Source organism: Thalassophryne amazonica, chromosome 6 (assembly GCF_902500255.1).
Source record: "Thalassophryne amazonica chromosome 6, fThaAma1.1, whole genome shotgun sequence".
NCBI classification, from domain to species: Eukaryota; Metazoa; Chordata; class Actinopteri; order Batrachoidiformes; family Batrachoididae; genus Thalassophryne; species Thalassophryne amazonica.
In genome coordinates, this window is record NC_047108.1 from 115,662,092 (window position 1) to 115,667,507 (window position 5,416).

A 5,416-nucleotide genomic window follows, 5' to 3' on the forward strand; every position below is an offset into this window, starting at 1 on the left:
AACAATAAGAAATATACTCAAAACCTGGATTAATCTAGTCACATAGCACTACTATTATTCTGAACACTGCTGTATGTATGTGTGTGTGTGTGTACACTGTGTTATAGTTATATTTTTGTTAGTGGCTCATTTCTTCTTCTTTTCTCTTACTAACAGATGATCATCATGTGAAGATGCAGAAAAGTTTTTCCCAGTTTGGACAAAGTCTCAGCATGTCTTCCTGCAGAAGCTCGGTGATGTGTCTGCTGTGATGCCTGGCAGCTGCAGCAGAACGGATGAAACTGTCCACTGCCTGCGGCAAAATGAAAAGCAGGAGGCGCCGACACAACTGTGCTCTCCTGAGATCATTTGATAAATGTGTGCATGCTTTGGAGAATTTTAATGTGTGGCCCCTGGCACATTAAAGCAGAGGCATTATGTGACTCACTGTGTCACACCTGTGTGAGGAACACCAATCATCTAAACATCTCTGCTCCAGTGGCGGCAGCCTGCACAGACATGGCTAGGGGATGTGGAAAATCCTCACAAAACAGACTGGAAGACAGGAACTTGTCACAGAGATTCTCCTTGGTTTCAAAGTGAGGCTGCATCATGGAGTTCTCAAGCGCACATGCAAGTACACCAAAAAAATAATAATTTGCTGAGCCTTTCTAAAGATCTACATTTTTAGAATTTCAAGTCTGTGTTTGCTACAAAAGCACTAAATGCAGTCGAGTTTACGAGTTGTGCATCTGCATTTTAATGATGTGCAGGCGGGAGCGGGAACACACTGGGATGTGGGGAATTATAGGGATGTGTTGGTGTCCCAGGAGGACGCACCACACCGTTACTGTTCTCCAGACGTGCACACCGACACTCAGGAACCATAAAAAATGAGGACATTTCTATTAAGTGTAGCAAAAGAAACATGCTGAGCAAAACACGTTGCCACACGGAGCGTCGGCTGAACATTGAAGTCAAAGGAAAGACAGAGGTGTCACATGTCATCGAGCGGGTTCTCTCACATCACAGATACACCCAAACGTCCCCATGGTCATCATCATCTCTGAAAATCTGACCTGCATGTCGATTCACAGCTGATTCAGTCTCCTCCCGTCGTTCTCTCCACTGGATCTGTAGGTCTTGGACATGAACCTCAGGGTTCCGATTATGGTTTTGCAAACGGACTGGTGCAGCAGCAGTCTGGGTGGCTGGTCTCAGACCATTTTGGAGGTGAACATGCTGGATGCGGAGGTCCTGGGCTGGTGTGGTTACGAGTCTGGTTAGATATACTGCCAAATTCTCTGAAACGCTTTTGGAGACAGCTTATGGTAGAAAAATGAACATTCAATTCACGGGCAACATCTCTGGTGGACGTTCCTGCAGTCAGAATTACAATTGCACGCTCCCTTAAAATTTGTGACATCTGTGACACTGCGCCGTGTAATAAAACTGAACATTCCAGAGTGGCCTTTTATTGTGGCCAGCCTAAGGCACACCTGTGCAATAATCATGCTGTCTAATCAGCATCTTGATATGCTACACCTGTGAGGTGGGACGATTATCTTGGTAAAGGAGAAGTGCTCACTAACACAGATTTAGACAGATTTGTGAACATTTCAGAGAAACAGGTCTTTGGTGAAAATAGAAAGTGGTTTACATCTTTGAGCTCAGCTCATGAAAAATGGGACCAAAAACAAAAGTGTTGCCTTTATATTTTTGTTCAGAGTATCTATTCAGCTGACAATATTACAGTCATTCCACAAATGAGCGACTTGCCCAACTGCACTAAATCAGACATACCCCACCCCCCCAAAAAAAATTCTGGATCCACCCCTGGTTCAAGGGACTGTGTATTTGCATGAAAATACATCAGGACACATTTAATTATAAATAAAATGAACACAAGTTTTCACAGCACCCTTAAGAGTCATTTGTTCACTGGACAGGTGAAGTATGTCCAAATTATGTTCACTACTTGCTCGCTTATTTCTAGTACATAACATTTGTCTAACCCACGTTAAGGCCATACTAATACTCCCGTCACACATATTCCGATTGAGGGCGAACTGCGTCAGAATTTCACATCTGGCCACAATCTGGAAATATTGACTTGCGGTCTGAATTCCTACGGTCAGCAGTCTGTGAATATCTACATATTTGGTCCCATTTGCTCGGCTGTCCCGAGTGTGTTGCACATGTTCAAAACACTCTTAGCGCCATTGAGATGGAACGCACATCTGACGGCGGTCTATAGTTTTTACATCATCTGATCTCAGCCTACATATTCTGACGGCATCAAAACAGCATCTTAAATGATCTGATCGCGGTTGATTGAGCTCTGAGATCAATCGGTCACAGCAAAGCCTGCCAGTATGCTGTGGGACATCAACCTCCACTGGAACCCAAGAGGGCAAAGAACATGTTAACATGTAATAACATGTGGCACACATTCATCATATACAGTGAATGTGAACAGAGCACAATCAAACCAAAAGTGCCGTGTGCTGCTGCTGCCTCTTCGTGGTCTTGTGCAGTAATGTGTCATAGCGCATGTCAGGCACGGAGCTGAACGGATCTCATCGCAGTAATATACATATTACCTTATCACCACCTAAACTCTGTAGGAGGTGTGATGTGGAACTGTATCCCAGGCCACGACATTATTAAACATGAAACTCACCTCCAGTATGGAACCACGATCACTTCACAACAAAGAGTGCACAGGAGCCAAACCACAGCCTGTGATGAAAAGCCTCACGTGGCTGCTGTGTGCTGCAAATAACCACGCAAAATTTAATCCCATGTGATAATCCGACATTATGGTTCACAGAGTTGTGTTGTGCTCCTGAAGTGAGCGAAAAAAAGAAATTAAAGTTTGGAAAGGCTGCGTCTAACGCCTGGTGTGAAAGCTTGGCCTGGCCCACTGCCAGCAAACATTCAGAAAAGGTGCACAGTGGCTCATTTAGCTCTTATGAACACATACACAGACCGCTGAGTGGTAATTTCAGCCCCATGCATGTGCGCATGAGGAACACAGCACTGCCTCCCACTCCGGTCCCGTGTTTGGCATCGGGCAGGCTTCAGCGTCTTTGGCCATCTGTGTCATCTACCTGTTTACTCCAATGAGCTTTGGATGCCATCGTGCAGGTGTGGATGAGGTAATCTGGATATGTTTTGATGACACTGCTGACCACACCTCTTTCCCTCCCGACTGCATCTGATGATGGTAATATTTACTGTTTCGGCCTGGTTCCTGCATATTATGTGTGACGGGGACTTAAGTATTTGACTGCAGAGTGAGTTTGGTGGAAATCTGGGATGAGTACAGGAAGAAACAAATCATTAAATTCTCAAATTATAGCAGATGATACAAACTGTTCACCCCCAAAGCAGAACAAAGTCTGGCTCTAACTCTCACTGACTGCAGAAAACTTTGCACCACTTCTTGACGCACAAATTTAAAATGTTCAAATAATGATGGAGAGAATTTTGCATAGATAAGAGGAACTGCTCCTGTGTGTGAAGGCTTTTTTCCCCAAACAGAATGTGAGTACAGTAAAGATGCAGCATCCCAAAACCCTCCCGCTGTTCATGCAGCTGCTGGACAGAAGAGGAAAGTGCGCCCCCACCTGGACATATAACTTCACACACCAAACAACCTGCTGCCATTTGCACAAAAACGAGCTTCACTATGTTACATTCTCCATTTATTTTGAATTCTGAAAGGGGAAAAAAAAAGCCTTTTAGTGCAAATCAGACAAACCGTTGAAAAGAATGACATGATTTTAAATTAGGAATAAATATACACCAGTTAATGTACACCAAGAAATGCTACCAGCACTTTTCACAGTTAAATAACAGTCTCCCACAGCGGCCGTCACATTGTGTTCCGTCTGAACGAGGGGAACCAGCAAGAACTGGATAAAAAAAAAAAAAAGATATAATAAATTAAAAAAAATAGGGGCATCAACTCTCACGTCAACACTGCCGTCAGTGCACGACTTGCTTTACCCAAAATCAGTGCAGCTTAATTGGTAATTGCACTGGACCTTTAATGAAAATTTAAACCGAACAGACAGAATGTCTTCCACATTCTCTTTGAGAGTAAAGTGCCACAGACATTTTCATACTAATATGAGCACTTATTGGAACCATGTACAACACACACACACACACACACACAAAAAAAAAAAATCTGACAACACACAAATGTGAACAAAGTGCTTCACGCCGCAGCTAAAAGACTGCACTTAAACACAATAAATGATTTTTTTTTTTAATTCCAATTTCAGAGGAAGAAGAAAAAAGCGCTCAAGACAATTTATTTGGGTGTGCAGTGGAAACAAGTCGGTCTACATCAGGGGTCACAACCCTGCTCATGCAGGTTTCCCCCGTGTACCTGTTATGACACCCGATAAGTCAAGGTAGGTGTTTGCTCACTGCTGATAGGCTGACCACACCTGAGTTAAATAGCAGTGGGCGGAGCATGAAGCATTGTCAGGGGACTACCAGGATTAAGGTCAGTGACCTGTGACCTATGTAATTTCCCCACACACTGATTAGTATTTGTGGTGGACTTTAAGTTCCAAAACATTATTACTATATTTCTTTTTAAAAAATGCCCACGTCTGAACTTCTTTCTCTGCAAAGAAAGAAAGATTTACATAAATTATCGGATTTGAAGTGTTCTGATATTTATTCTGGACATACTTCATCTAGCTGGCGCATCTGAAAGCTGACAGGCCGAATTTTAAACCTTAAGGATCACAAAGCCACAGATCTTTAAAACATAAAACTTAAAAAAAAAAGAGCAAAAACAAATTAAATCTTTGATTCACTCAGTTTTCCCCCACATTTTGACTGTGAAAGATCATATTTGAAAATGAACAGTCCAGATTAAACTCCATAAAATAAGATCATTAAAGGGGCCATACAGTGCAAAACCCATGATGTAATACAGCCACCATCCAAAAAGTCAAAAACAGTCTAATATTAATTGCAGTTCAGCTCGCCCGCCCTTACTCTCTGCTGTCTTGCACGCACAGTACTATGCAGGACTTAAACATGTATGTGCAGCCAGTCTGATGACGACAAAAGGGAACAGAAAAGCTCAGATTACAACACGCACACAGATGAAATGTTACTTCATTGTCTGTGCATGACGCCATTACATCTTTAGACAGAAAATAGTTACTGGCTGCTATCTGAACATGTTACTTGTAGGACATTTAACTGTGGCCCGCGCCAACCGTAATTTGCCGTTTCTTTAATATGACCAGATACAAAGCGCAGGACACAGAAATCCCATAATTTCCAGGAAACCTTCATTCCTGTTCGCATGATTTGATATCAAAATTATCATTACAATAACTTGAATTTTCAACTGTATTTACAGACTTTAGAATTTACATTTACATTTTTTTTATCTATTAAT